The 14556-nt window shown below is 35.2% G+C and overlaps 1 protein-coding gene across 6 annotated transcripts in view; it reads left to right on the plus strand.

Moving 5' to 3' along the window:
• The window catches only part of Ccdc15 (coiled-coil domain containing 15), a 101619-nt gene that overhangs the window by 57810 nt on the left and 29253 nt on the right, over positions 1-14556 (plus strand). The gene's annotated exons all lie outside the window — the stretch shown is intronic.

Raw genomic sequence — 14556 nt, forward strand, 5'->3', positions numbered from 1 at the left:
TCAATGAAATAGAAAACAAATTGTGGCGGAGAAAACGAAGTCCAGTTATTTCTTTACCAGTTCATTTTTCCAGGAACATAATACTTTTACTAATCAGTAAAAGGAAAAGAGAGAAAGCATGATTTGTCAATATCAGAAATGGAAAAGGAACCACTACTACAAGACCTACAGACAGTAAATGATAATATAAGGGAACTGCTTTACAATAAAAAACTTTGACAATTTTGTTGAAATAGACAAAAATACCTCCTATAAAAGAAAACTAGGCTCGATACAAGAAGAAATAGAAAACAGTAATACCTTTCATTGAAAGGAATTAAAAGAAAAAGAAAAAGAAAATTTCCCAAAAATCCAGGATTGTTCTCCACTGAGGTTTTTTTTTCAAATATATCACTGGAAAGAAATAACGTCACGTTTTACGTAAACTCTTCCACAGAATGGAAAACAAGGAATATTTTCCAAATAACTACAGAGGCCAGCATAACCTTTGGATGATAAATCATTTTTTCCTGTCCTGTCTGTATTTCTTAGTTTGCAAACTGTTGCATTACTTTGTTGGACTTTAGAAGCTGAAGCAAAGTCTGCATTGTGGGAGGCTGAATATCCTGTTTATTTTGTAGTACAAAGAATGAGGATACTGGTAAGAATGTGTATTTTTTTTGCCTATATTTTATTCTCACATGATTTCTCCTGCTTTGAGATGTGAAATAATACTATTATCTGAAAGCCATCTGACAAAAACTGCTGCAGTAAGAAGTGTGTGTGTGTGTGTGTGTGTGTGTGTGTGTGTTGGCGGCTTAGAAAAACCTTTATGTAACTATATACTGTAGCCTTTAGGTAGAATTAAATATTTCAAATGTTTTTAATATTCTTAGAAATATACTATAATTTTTTCCATATAACAATTTCATAATCTAAGGATGTTGGTTGTTAGGAGTTTATCCTTATATCTAGAGTAGGTTAGATTTTATCTTGTTGTAATTTAAACTTTTAGTTATAATGTAATCTGATCTGTGCCCCCCCCGAGTCTTTTAATTCTGTAGTGCCTATATACAAGCATTTTATGGGCTTAGGTTATAAACTAAGTAGAAATTTAGTTCAGTTCATTTAACCAGCATATCCCTGCTGTGAGTATTTTATGTCTAGCCTAGATCTTCTTATGACATGTCTACCACATGGTGTAGACAGTTGGGAGTTCTTCTTCAGGAATTCTGCTGACCTTGTTTGAAAGTTTTCTTGCTTAAGGCTTTTATTTTATTGCTGTTTCCTACTAGATAACCTTTTTCTTCTTGGATTTATATTTGTCCTCAGGAAAAAGTGATGGTATTTGAAGACTTAAACCCTTCTTTTCAATAGTCAGTAAATATATAAAAACATTTTTTTTGCTTTTTCCTTCTTAGAGAAATTAAATCATTTATCCCTTTGCACAGATGTATGATTTAACTTGAAGACAGAAACTAATTTAACAATATCCTAAAACATTCATATATCTGCTTTATAAACAGGAATTGATAACTCCTTACCCACTTGTTAGATTAAATGATATTAATTCATTTAGCAGCTATTCATTGAGCTTCTATTAATTGGTAGACATGACATATTTAGGACATGTAAAAACTGAAAGTCTTGATCCCAGTCTTCAGGGTACCTACCAGATAGATTTGATTACTTGGGAAGAGGATAAATTAAAAAATTATTACAATATCTTATATTAAGTGTTACAAGACAATGCAGTATGTAGTTAAAAATTTGGTAGATATACCAGCCCTGTTTCCTATTGGCTGTATGACTTTGGGAAAATTATTTCTGTAATCCTTAGTTTTCTGTTTCTACAATAAGGATGATAGCATTATGTATATACCTCAGAAAGTTCCTGAGAGGAGTAAATATGGTAATATGTAAATGTGCTTAATATAGAACCTGGCATACAATCTATGCTTATTAAATGTTAGTTGTTACTAGCATTAGAAGAATGAAAAGATACAAGAATGTGTGGGAGGGCATTTGATTTTCTCTCCATGTCATTACTGCATGCCTGTAACATTGCAAACAATACTGTGGCTCACTCTCAAGGAAGCAGGCGCTGGCCCTAAGAATTTGCAAACTACAGCACAAAAAAACAAACAAGCAATCAAACAAAAAAAAAGGGAATATCAAAAGACAAGGCAACAAAATGCCTCCCAAAACTCCTAACTGCCCTAAAATCAGTACAAGGACCATTGAGAGGGAGTAATTCATAAGTCATAGAGCATGTAGATCTGAAAGGATACCAGTGGAGGTAAAGCTGTTCTATAATGTTCTTGGTGAATTTAAAGAAGATATAACTAATCACATAATGACCATAACAACAAATGATCAGCTAATCTAGCGAAGACACTAATAAACAGCTAGTGGAGCTAAACAAGGAAACACAAAACATGAATGCCCAGCATGAAAAAGAATAGGAGTCTATAAAAAGGCTTCAAACAGCAATAAAGAGGTCAAAAACATGATGGAAAGTATGAGTAGCAAAAGCAGCTAATGTGAAGACAGAATGTCAGACCTAGAGGACAGGGCTGTGGTCAACAATCACTTAATGAGAGGTACCTTAAAAATAATAAGGGAACATGAAAAATGGATCCTGCATCTCCTAAATGACTCAAAGACTAACGAAAGAATAATTGAAATTAACAAAAAATCAGAAAACAACCCAAAGAGCATAAAAAAAGAAAAACTGTTTACACAAGTAATAGCAGAAAACTTCCCAGACTTGGAAAAAGATTTAACATACAAATATGTGAAGCATACAGAACCCTGAAATACTACTCCACACCACATAATAAATGAAATACCAGAACTACAGCACATAAACAGAACCTCAAGGGCTGGTAGAGAAAAGCAAAAATCACCTGTAAAAGAAAACCTATCAAAATTACAACACATTTCTCCATACAAACCTTAAAGGCAAGGAGAGCTTGGAATGAAGTATTTCAACCTCTTAAAGAGAATGAACAGCTTCCAACCCAGGAATTTTATCCTGCAAACTCACCTTTCAAAATTGTTGGAGAGGGCCAGGGATTTAGCTCAACGGTTCTTCGGTGGCCTGCCTTAACCTAAAGAAACTCAGGACCACCAAACAAATACTCCAAAAAATACTCAAGGACATCCTAGAAGGAGCCAGTGAAGCCAACAATGACAAAAGGTCCAATAAAATGAATACATCCGGTAGGGCTAGCAATTAAGTATCAGGGAAAGAAAGCAAAACAGCAACAGGAAATTAATGCAATGACAGGAATAAGTCAATACCTATCAATTACAACCATCAATGTAAATCGACTCAAGTTGCCAATCAAAAGACACAGATTAGCAGAATGGATCAAGAAAGAAAATCTAAAGGCATGCTGTATACAAGAAACAATTTAACACTCCAAAAAAAAATTCATAGACTAGAAACCAGAGGTTAGAAAACAGTATTCCACACAGCAGGAACCTGAAAACAAGCAAGAGTAGCTTATCCTATTTTCAGACAAAGTACATTTCAAGTGGAAGCTGATCAAAAGAGGCAAAGAAGGACATTGCATACATACTATTGGCTAACAGAACTACTCAACAGGAAGAGGTAACAAATACAAACATATATGCACCAAACCATGGTGTACCCAACTTCATAAAACTAATGGACATAAAAGATAATACACATCAATAACAGTATGGTGAGGCACCCACTGTCACAAACAGATCAACTAAACAAAAAATCAAAGAAACCAATCTTTGAACAAATGGACTTAATATATACGGAGTGTTCCATCCAACACCAATGGAATACACTTTTTTTTTTACCTGCACATGGTACTTTCTCTAAAGTAGATCACATATTAGTTTTTTTAAAAAAAAATCCCAAGCAAATGCAAAAATAACCAAATTTTACCTTGCATATTATCATATCACAATGCAGTTAAACTAGAAATCAATAGTAAAAGAGTCACAGAAATTATGCAAACACATGGAAATTAAACACACTTTTAAATAACTAGTGGGTCACAGAGGAACTTAAGGAAGAAATAAGACAATTCCTAGAATTAAGCAATAATACCAGTACAACATTCCAGTACTTATAAGACACAATGTACATAGTCCAATGAGGGAAGTTTATAGTGATGAATTCCACATTAGAAACATAATTAGCCCCAATAAATAATGTAATGATGCATTTCAAGATCTTAGGAAAACAAAAACAATCCAAACCCAGATTTGTACAAGGAAAGAAATTAAAAGATCAGATCAAAAGAGCTAGTTTTTATAAGAATAAATAAAGTAGACAGCCAGTCATATTCCAAGAAAAGAAAGGAAAGAGACACAAATGCAATTAGAAATGAAAAAGGTGAAATAACAAAAGATACTCCCTAAATTCAGAAAATTATTAGCAACTTTCACAAATATATATGTCAAACAGCTGGAGAACTCAGAAGAAATGGAGAGATTCCTGGTACATATGAATTGCCAAAATTGAACCAAGAACACTTAAAAATCTTGTGCAATCCAGTAATAGGCAATGAAATGAAGCAGTAATAATAATTTTTTAAAACTACCAAGAGAAAGTCACAGCTGAATTCTACAAGAACATCAGGGAAGATCAAACACCCAATTGTTCTCACACTTTTTAATGAAATTGAAAGGGAAGGAGTGCTCCCAAAATCATTCTTAGAAGTTAACATTGTCTTGATCCCCAAACCAGCCAAGGATCCAATGACAAAAACAAAAACAAAAAACTATAAGCCAATTTCTCTAATGAACTTAGATGCAAAAATTCTTAACAAGATACTGGCAAACAGAATGTGACAAATCATCAAAAAGATCATACACCATAACCAAGAAGGCTTCATCCTAGGGATGCAAGGATAGTTCAACATATACAAACAAATTATTTCACCACATAAACAGAAGCAAGGACAAAAATCACAACATCTCAGTAGAGACACAAAAAGCCTTTGACAAAAATCCCACATTCATTCGTGGAAAAACTGGAAAAAAAAAGTACATAAAATCTTTATATCGATATGATAAAGCCATTTATGACCAAGCCACTGCTAACATCATATTAAATGGAGAAAAGCTGAAAGTGTTCCCTCTAAAATCAGTAACATGAAAAGCATGTCCATCATTACCACTCCTGTTCAACACTGTATTTGAAACATTAGCCAGAGCTATCAGGCAACAGAAAGAAAAGGGATACATATAGGAAAGGACAAAGTCAAAATGTCATTGTTTGGGGGATGATATGATCCTTTACTTATAAAATGCAAAAAATTCCACCAAAAGACTCCTAGAATTGATAACCAAATTTAGTAGTGTAGCAGAATGCAAAATAAACACAAAAATCGATGACATTGCTATACACTGATAATGAATTCACTGAAAAAGCAATTAGGAAAATACCATTTACAGTAGCATCAAAAAAATTAAATATTGGGCCAGGATTTAACTCAGTGGTTCTGCTGCAAGCTTTGCAAGTGTGAGGTCCCGAGTTTGATCCCTGCTACAGAAAAAAAAAGTTAAATATTTCACTAAGGAAGTGAAAGACTATTACATCATACTGAAAAAGGAAATAGAGAAGAACATCAGAAATTGGAAAAATATCTACTGTTCCTGGATATGCACAACCAACATAATCAAAAGGGCTGTACTTCCAAAGCTGATGCAATCTCAATCAAAATACTACAGAGCTAGGAAAAAACATCCAAAAATTTATATGGAATTAGCAGAAACCTAATAAAGGAAAAGCAAAGCAGGTGGTATCACAATCCCAGACTTAAACTGTAAATCCACAGTGATTAAAACAGCATGGTACTGACACAAAGACAGACATATAGGATTAATGGCACAGAATAAAAGACATAGAAACAACCCCAGGGATGTTCAGCTATTTGATCTTTTTTAAAGGAGCCAAAACATGAAGGTGTAAGACCAAAAGTCTCACTTCCACTCCACGGAGCGTGAACAGCCGAAAGGCCTCCACGATGCTGGGCCCTAACACCCAGCGAGGCTCCGGGAACACGACAGAGAACCGAGAAACCCAGGAAGGAACACACCAGCCTAGATGGTAAAAGACCTTTATTAGTCTGGCCAGACGGCACTCCCGGAGCCAGGTGGCTCAGAGAGGCAACTGCTCAGGGGCTGAGGTACTTTTTATAAGGTTTTACTAAACAAAGCGTCAGGGAATTCACAGAACAAGACTGCAAACACATTGCTTATCTTATGCAGGAAATGTTCTAGGGTCACCTTTTGTCAAACCATTTGCCCCTGGGCGGGCTGTTAACCAAGGTAGCAATTAGCATATGAAGAAGCACAGTCTGGCCTATTAGCATGGAGTCACTTTAGCCTATTCAAGTCTTACAAAGGAAAGATAGCTTCTTTGATAAATGGTCCTGGTAAAATTGGATATCCACACAAAGGAGATTGAATCTAGACTCATACAGCTCACCATCTACTACTCTAAAATCAAAATGGATCAAAGATCTAAATGTTAAAACAGTCTGCTGGAAGATAAAACAAGTACAATTCTTGCAGACAAGCATAAGCAAGGACTTTCTAAACAGAACCCCAGTAGCACAAGAAATAATATCAAGAATCAGCAAATGGAACCACATCAAGTTAAAGAGCTCCTGCACAGCAAAGGAAGCTACCAACAGAGTGCAGACACAGTCTTCAAAAGGAGTGGAAAAAAATTTTTGCCTGCTATTTCATGGATGGATGACTAGCATTAAGAACATACAAAGAACTCAAAAAAATTAGACCCACCCCAAATAAAAGACCCAATCAAAAATCTGACAACTGAAATAGGTACTTTTCAGAAGTAGAAATGGCCAAAAAATACAAGAAAAAATGCTCATCATTGCTGACCACCAGAGAAATGCAAATTGAAACTACTCAAAGTACTGTCTTATCTGAGAGAGAATGGCTATCATACAAAAATCTAACATCAACAAATGCTGGTGAGGATGTGGGAAAAAAGGAACTCTACTACATTGTTTGTGTGAATGTAAACTAGTCTAACCACTATGGAAATCAGTGTAGAGAGTCCTCAAAAAACTAAAAGTAGAAATTTCATTTGACTCAGCTATCCTCCTCCTAGATATCTTCCCAAAAGCATTCACATCATCATAGTACAAGTATACATACGTAACCATGTTTATAGTAGGACAATTTATAATGGCTAGATCTTGAAAACAACATATTATGTCCATCAACAAATGAATAGATAAGGATAGAGCCCACTTTTCAGGCCTGTTTTGTCTCTCTCAGCAACTGTCTTTCCCTTGATAAATACTTCCTACTCTTAAAAAAAGATAATGAAGTATTTATATACAATTGAATACTATGTTGCCTTAAAGAAAAACTTGAGGCATTTATACATAAATGGATTCAACTTGAGAATATAATATTAAGTGAAATTAGACATCCAAGCTCAGTTATCACATGGTGCATGGTTTCTCTTAAATGTGAAACTCTATATATGTATGTATATATGTATGTGTATGTGTATGTATATGTATATATACAGAGCACAAAATGGCAGAGATCAATAGGAAATAGGAATTTCAAATACTTGTCCAAATTAAAAATTGTTTTAAAAATATATCTATATTATGGTAATTTGTCTCATTTATACTACACTTATCTTAACCTGTTGGAAGAAAATTTAACTGTTTTGGTTTTGTGAGAATCTTTTTGGTTTATGTCATATACTGAGTAACTTTGAAAATATCAGTACATAAATAGTATAATAACCATTGTTATTCTTATTTGCTTTGGAAAATTTGTTTTGTGCCAGGAGTGGTGACACATGCTTGTAATCCTAGCGCTCAGGAAGCTGAGGCCAGAGGATCACCATGAGAGGCCAGCCTGGGCTACATAGTGAGTTCAAGCCCAGCCTGGACTAATAGAAGACCTTGTAGGGCCAGGGATTTGGCTCAGTGGTTCCACCTCCTGACTCGCAAGTGCAAGGGCCCGAGTTTGACCCCCAGTACCAAAAAATTTTTTTGTTTTATTTTTTCCTAAAATTAAAAAAAAAGGAAAGAAGAATATGTGGGAACATAGAATATGTTTTGAGGACAGAATTGGGGATACAGGCTAGCAAAAGGAAAGAGAAGACTTCCTAAGCTTTGTTTTGAAGGATTAATAGGAACAGTATAAGACATAGAAATTGTGTTGGGGAAAGAGTAGATAAGAATTATAGGCAAAAAGAATAGCATTACAAAAATAGTGATTTATTAAAGAAGACACTTGTGAGTTTGATGTGATCCAGTGTAAAGAAATAGCAAGAGGTGAGCCTTAAATACAAAATCATTAAGAACTTTATATGTCAGAAGAAGGAAATCAGATTTTACAGAGTTCAGTTAGAAGCATTGCGGGAATAGTTGAGGCTAAATGTTAGGAGATTACTGAAATAATAAGCTTAGAGAAGGGAGTGAGAGTAGTGTGTGTGTGTGTGTGTGTGTATCCTTATTGTGTGTCATGTGCTTTACACAGATTATTATCTCATTTAATTGATATCCTGCAAATATTTCATTGAGTGTTTACAATGTGCTAGGCATAATGCTGAGTGCTTTAGAGACATTAGTTTGTCTACTTGTTCCTTCTAAGCAAGATTTACTTTTCTTGACAATGCTAGGAATTGAACCCAGGTCATTATACATGCTAGGTTAAGTGTTTTGCCATTGAACTGCAAACCCAGCTCTGCTATTCTTTTCATTTTAAAGATGAGAAAATGAGCCCTAAAAAGGTTGAATAATTTCCCTGATAAAAAGATCATACTTAGCAAATAGCAAGTGGATTTAATCCTATGTTTTAACCTATCCCCTAACCTTTTGAAGTCTACAGCACGGCCTGTCACATGAGACAAGGCCAAGGTGGCAGAGTAGGAGGCACTTTTAAGAGCTTTTAAAAGAATTGGTAGGATTCTGTCAGAGGGGAATTTAAGGATAAATCCCAGATTTATGTCCTGAGCCATCAGGTGAATGGGGGAGATTTGCCAGGAAGGAGGTGGAGACGGAGAAGCTAAGTTTAGATTGGGGCATATGGGGTTTGAGGTTCTTAGAGGAAACCCAAGTAGAGTCCAGTAGGAAATACTAAGTTATTCTTAGTAGTGATTTCTGAAATCACTGAGGAGTAATACTAAAAGAATAAACGGACAGGGAGACAGAGAAAAGAGTTTCACAGAAAAACAAGATCAGCAGGCAGAGATTTAAACTCTACTGTGCTAGATTATCCTTAATCCTATTATGTCAAATAGGGTGATTTATTCTAACTCCCTGAGAAGTTATTTTTTTCTTTTTTTTCCTCATTGAGTTTATTGGTACATTTTAGGTATACAGTACAGTTACATTCATCATTGGGATCTCGTACCTTTACATGACAGGTCTTGGTTCTCATTTTTTTCCCCTTGTCTCTGCCCTCCCTTCACTCCCTCCTCCCTCCCCATTTACAAATATTTTATTTCCATTTTTTCATTTTCTCCTATTTTTTTCCTTTCCCTTATTACCTTTCCGCTACCCTTCCCACTTTCCCTACACCTTTAGCCTCTTTCTTCCTATTTCACATTGTCCATTATATCCTTAGGATCTTATGTACCATTATAGTTTATTCACACCAGAGAAACTATTCAGTATTTACACATGTGTGACTTATTTATTTCACTTGTTATTTTTTTCTAACAGAGCACCTCTTTCACTCTGAAGTAATGAGCCAGCGTTTCTTAAACCTAGAAGCAGAATTTCTTTTATTGAAATATTGGTGTTGACAAATTCCTGTTATTGCTTGGGAAGAAAGAATCCATGGAGTCAAAATATAGTCCTCATATTTGATTCTGGGTCTCTTTTTTAATTTACCTTTGTAAAAGATTTGTGGTACAGCCTTATTATATGGAGAACTGAGTAACAAGAACAGTTTTTATTGAAATTATATGAATATATATTTATATTCTCTTTATACAGTTCCCCAATTACCAGTTTGCTTTTAGAATTGTCTTTAAAAATGTAAATATTGATGTCTACTTGTTTTTAGTTGTGCAGATACCCAGTATAGTAGACATTTTATAGTCTCATACATTCTTATCTCCTTTTAGCAAAACCTGATGCTGGTTTTAGAATACCTTATAGCATAAGAAGAGAACTACTATGGTAGTATTCATATCATTGCCCTGGGAAAAACTGTATTACACACTGATTTCTGACCTAGTGTAGCTCTGTTGTGTATTAGGAAAAGGTATATTTATTTAAGAGGGCTTGAAGACATTAGAGATTAATAGACGTTTGTTTATAGAGTAATTGTTTATATCTTTTTTTTTTTCTTTTTTTAGGTACTAGGGATTAAACCTAGGATCTTGGCACCGAGTCACATCCCCAGCCCTTTTTATCTTTTATTTTGAGACAAGGTCTTGCTAAGTCACTAAGTTACCCAGGCTAGGTGCAACTCCTATCTCAGTCTCCCAGAATGCTGGGATTATAGTTGTGTGTTAGGCTATATCAAGTTTTTTAGTTAGCACTATCATTTTAGATTATATGAATACTTCTGAAAGTACTCTGTGAAGGTGGTTCTCAAACTCAAAATCTGACCAAAAGTGTTTTGTTTTTCCTAAGAAAATACCTGGAGACATCAAGTGGAGATGCCAAATTGACGTGTTGATAAATAGGGCTGATCTATGACAGCTGTGTTGCTCTGAGTTTAGGGTAGTAAGTGAGCCTGAGGGTAGGCATTAAATCACCTGGGATGAAGATATACTGTAAGAAGAGAATCTTAGGTTTGACTTAGAGGAGATGCGCTTCCAAAGAAGACAGAGGACAATGATCTGGAGAGTTATATGAGGAAATGCTGGAAAATTATTCATCACAGAGGCTGAGGAAAATTTGTAACAAAAGAAGAGACTAATGCAAGTAAAATGAGGATTAATAGATGCACCACCAGTATTTGACAACCTTTTCTTCCTTATTGTTCCCATACAGAGCCTTTTTAGATATTCTTCCCAATGCCTCTCTAAAATTTTAATATACACGTATTATGTATTTCTCTTTATGTACTATAGCTTCTTGGAGAACTACAAACTGTTTTAATATTGTAATATCTTACAGCCCTTCCCTATTTGGGAACTGTATTGCCCTGTTGAGAATGCATTGATAAATGGATTAAGTGATTTAAGAGGCAACCAGTGACCTGTTTTGGTGGAGTGATCAATCTTAAAGCTACTTTGGAATAAGTGAGGAGGTGTGGAACTAAAGACAAAGTCTAGAAAACTGTATCTTGTGATATTTGACTATTAGAAGAAGACAAGTAGCTGGGGAGAGATGAAGGACTGATTCCAGCCTTTCTCATCACTGTTCTATTACCAAGACCTGAAATGTGAACCCTTAGAAAACAATACCGATATTTCCTTAGCTCTTAGTTTACTGATGTAGAGAATATTGGTATAGATAATTACTCTAGTAAGTAACAACTTCATATGAAATTGTTTATGTTACTACTTGTAGGGTTCAAATTAACACATGCCTTAAATTTGATGTTTATCTTTTGTTTTTGTTCATTTTGACCCACTATATTTCATCATTGAAAACATCAATTTGATTCATTATATTTGTTTTTCAAAAGGTCAGGAGTTGTTGAATTAACAAGTAGGAATGTCTTGTACACAAATAACAGACTCACTGAAAGAGAAATTAGGGAAACAATTCCTTTTACAATAGCATCCAAAACAATGAAGCATCTAGGAATCAGTCTATGAAAGAAGCAAAAGACCTCCACACTAAAAACTACAGCACTCTGAAAAAAGAGATCGATGAGGATATAAGAAAATGGAAAGATATCCCCTGCTTCTGGGTAGGATGAATCAACATAGTGAAAATGGCCATACTACTGAAACTACTATGCAGATTCAATGCAATTCCAATTGAAATTCCAACACTATATTTCACAGAACTAGAGAAAATAATCCAAAAATTCATTTGGAACCAGAAGAGACCTAGAATAGCAAAAGCCATTCGAGGCAACCAAGACATGGCAGTAGGTATAATAATTCCCAATTTGGAACTATACTACAAAGCCACTGTGATAAAAACAGCATGGTTCTGGCAAAGAAAAAGACCTGAGGATCAGTGGAATAGATTGGAAGATACAGAAACAACTCCGGATGTACTCGGCTACCTCACCTTTGACAAAGGAGCCAACTATCCTCACTGGAGGAAAGATAGTCTCTTTAATAAATGGTTTTGGAAAAACTGGATTTCAACCTGCCAAAGATTAAAACTAGACCTTTATCTTTCACCACGCACTAAACTAAAATCCAAGTGGATTAAAGATCTAAATATTAAAAAAGAAACACTAGGCCAGGGATTTAGCTCATTGGTGCCGCCACCTGCCTCATAAGCGCAGCAACCTCAGTTTGATCCCCCGTACAAAAAACAAAACAAAACAAAAACCACTGCATTTGCTGGAAAATAAGTTAGGCAGAACTCTTGGAGACATTGGCGTAGGAAAAGACTTCATGAATAAATCCTTAGTAGTACAGGAACTAGCACAAAGAATCAACAACTGGGATCTCATCTTATTAAAAGCTTCTGCACTGCAAAAGAAACTACCAACAGAGCTAAGAGACAACCTACAATGTGGGAAAAATTTTTTACCAGCTACTCCTCAGAGAGAGGACTCTTATCTAGAATATATGAAGAATTCAAAGACATCAGGCCCCCCAAAATACAAAGACTCATTTCAAAAATGGGCAGCTGAAATAAACAGACATTTCTCCGACAAAGGAGTAAAACAGAAAATAAATATATGAAAAAATGTTCCACATCACTTGTCATTCAAGAGATGCAGATGAAAACAACACTGAGATTCCACCTCACCCCAGAAAGAATGGCTGCTATCAAGAAATCAACCAATAACAAATGTTAGCAGGGTGATAGGGAGAAAGGAACCCTTCTCCATTGTTGGTGGCAGTGCAGACTGGTGCAATCAGTCAATATAGAGATACTTCAAAGAACTAGGATTAGAGGTACCATTTGACCCAGCTATCCCTCTGCTGGGTACCTTTCCAAAAGAATTGAAAGAATCATACCACAGTGATATATGTGCACCCATGTTTATGGCGGCACAATTTGTAATAGCTAAAACTTGGAAACAGCCCAATTGCCCATCAGCTGGATAAAGAAGATGTGGTTTTTCTATAAAATGGAATACTACTCAGCCATAAAGAATGAGCCACTAGAGTCAATCATAGGAAAATGGATGCATATTGAGGCCATACTCTTAAGTGAAATAAAAAGACACATATGTAAATACCAAATATTTTCTCTGGTGTGAAAAACTAAAAGTGTAAATAAGAGCCAAATGCTTTAATTGACAATGTGAAATAAGAAGAAAAGGGCCAACGGTGTAGGGGAAGTGGGAAGGGTAGGAGAAAGGAAATAATGGAAAAGAAAAAATATAAGAAAATGAAAAAATGGAAACACAGTTTTTGTAAATAGAGAAGGGTGGAGGGGGTGAAAGGAGGGTAGGGGTATGGGAAAAAATGAGAACCAAGACCTGTCATGTAAAGGTACAAGATCCCAGTGACAAATGTAACTGTACTATATACCTAAAAAGTACCAATAAACTCAATGAAAAAAAAATAGGAATGTCTTGAAAATATCTTGTCTTTCTCTCTTTGGAATAGAAACTCTGTTTGTAGATACCCAGCCAGTAACACTTGTGATATTAGGCTCATCTTTTAAATTTTGTATTTTTAATCTTATCTATTCATTCTCTAGCTTATTATGAGAGAGCAAGGCAACACATTTTAAAGTCAATGATGATAATGTATGTGAGCCTGTTTTGGGCTTTGTCCGGATTACCTTTCTCACATTCCTAACCCCACTGCCTTATGCCTTTAAATCTTGATCTTCATTAGTATAAAAAGATAACCTTCTGCCCAGGGTACAATAATGACATTTCTCACTTTTACCCTATTACAGCTTTATATTGCATTTGTTCTATACTCTTTGAGAAATACTCAATTTAGATTTACAGTTCATGAAATACTAACAGATATGGTAGGGTAGGTCTAAGAAAATCATTTTTTAAAATGGCTTTGTCTCTTTTCTGGAGGTGGCCAGTGATTCATTGTCATAATGTGGATAAATTTGGTTCTACAACTACCATGTCCTGGCTTTTTCTAGTGCTGAATCTTTCAGCTTTTGTGGATTTTCAACTCATACCTTTATTAATCTAACAAAGTGGAAAGGTATAATTCCCCTGCAGTTGATATCCTGCCACATAGAAGTACAGAATTTACAATAGACCTTGATTTATTGAAGAATGTGAGTGTGAATTGGACAGAGACTACTGTTCAGAAAACAATAGGTCATTTGTTTTAAAGTGATTTTTAGCAATTGGCCTTAACATGTGTTTAGTTCTTTTTGGGTTTGTTTGTTTGTTTGTTTTGTTTTTTTGTACCAGGGATCAAAGTCAGGTCCTTTGTGCTTGCAAGGCCATCATGGTGCCACTGAGCTAAACCCCCAGCCCCTTAACATGTGTTTATAAATTCTAATC

The sequence above is a fragment of the Fukomys damarensis genome, unplaced genomic scaffold (genome assembly GCF_012274545.1).
Source record: "Fukomys damarensis isolate Sample0158 unplaced genomic scaffold, DMR_v1.0_HiC HiC_scaffold_16, whole genome shotgun sequence".
Lineage (NCBI taxonomy): Eukaryota > Metazoa > Chordata > Mammalia > Rodentia > Bathyergidae > Fukomys > Fukomys damarensis.